This window comes from Aplysia californica, unplaced genomic scaffold (assembly GCF_000002075.1).
Source record: "Aplysia californica isolate F4 #8 unplaced genomic scaffold, AplCal3.0 scaffold00365, whole genome shotgun sequence".
NCBI classification, from domain to species: Eukaryota; Metazoa; Mollusca; class Gastropoda; order Aplysiida; family Aplysiidae; genus Aplysia; species Aplysia californica.
Window position 1 is genome coordinate 664,957 of NW_004797635.1, and position 1,629 is coordinate 666,585.

The following is a 1,629-nucleotide window of genomic DNA, read 5'->3' on the forward strand; positions in this document are numbered from 1 at the left end:
ACAACACGCAGACACACACACAACAATGGAAAATAAAATCAAAATATAATATATTATTCCTTTTCTGATTTACGAGACAGACTATTTACTTGAACTAAATCCGTATCGTATTTAATATCAACACTGCCTTAAAGAATCTCTGGACCCACAAAGATTCCTAAAGGCGCGAAGTGTTTAGGGTCTTAATCCCTGCCCACCATGCAGTCTCTGTGAGAGCGGTGTCAGCCATGATGGCAGAGAGGGAAAGACAGGATTGTTATTCTTGAGGAATCATGCAACTAATGAAAAAAAAAAGGAGAAAAAAAAGCGATTTTAAAAATGATAAAAGATGAATAGATAGATAGATTTATTAGCTCTGTTTCTAGCACTTTAGCAAGACCGTTTGCAGAACTTTACTTGGACTTAAGGCTGAAGTTTGGGAATTTTGTTTTGGTCCTTTTGAATGGATTGTTGAAAATAACCTGCATATAATGTGTAAATTATTGTTTGTCTTTGTTCGGTAGGTTTTGAGAAGAATGGAGTGCCGACATAAAAAAGTAAGTCACCTCAACCTAGAGAACTATCCCTTTGGTAGATACTATCTATGTGTGAGTCTTGAGGTCATGCTATTATGTAGTATACAATGTATTGCTGCACGAAAAAAAAATAGTAAGATATCATGCGCCTAAACAAAGGATAGTAAAAAAAAAAAAAAAAAAAAAGAAAGAAAAAGTGCGAGTCAAGCGCAACCACATCAATTGTTCTCAACCTGGAAAAAACGACTGGCGAGAACGACGATCTTGAACAGAATCATCTATCTTTCACGACACAACGGAACCCAATCTTATGGCTGAGATTTGGGAAAAGCCACGGTTGCTGTGACGAATATTCTTATACCACCTCGTGCTTGGTGTCAAATATCTCAGAGTTTACCGTTCGCTCTGTCGCCTGACTTAGCTTTCTAATTGGTCACCCCTGCTGTTCTGTCATCGGTACTGTAATCATACAATAAAACAGCACAATATGCGGCTCTGTGGTGGGGTATATTCGTTGTTTTGATGGGAACTTGAGAGGGGAAGAGAGTTAAGGATTTTGCGGCGCGTTCCTAGATTTTTCTATAAATATCGGGTTTCCATGTCGAGGCAAAGGGATTAACTCTGTAATGCTGAGAAGGCGAGGATGCATAATTATATATCCTTTTTTAACAGGGATGGTACGGATTTCCTCATGCCACAGGGGTTAACGAGTGAGATATTTAGAAGGATATTATGTGTTTGTATGTTCTTTTTTTTCTAGATATGCGTGTGTGTGGATGAGGGGGTGTTTTATGCGTGTTTATATTATGTATTTGGTGTATGTGTATCTGTCTGTGTGTGTGTGTGTGTGTGTGTGTGTGTGTGTGTGTGTGTGTGTGTGTGTGTGTGTGTGTGTGTATTCCCCCACCCACACGTAACACCCAATCAGATATATCCCAAACTCCTCCAATCATTATCCCGGACAACATCAACGGTTATAGACGCCCTACTGCTATCTCAGTAGCGCTTAAGTCTCATTCTTGAGTCCCTGCCTATCTCCTCAACGACCAAATCAGGACCAAAGATTCCCCCCTCCCTTTCTCTCTATCTCTGCTTCTCCTCTTCTCTCTCTCTC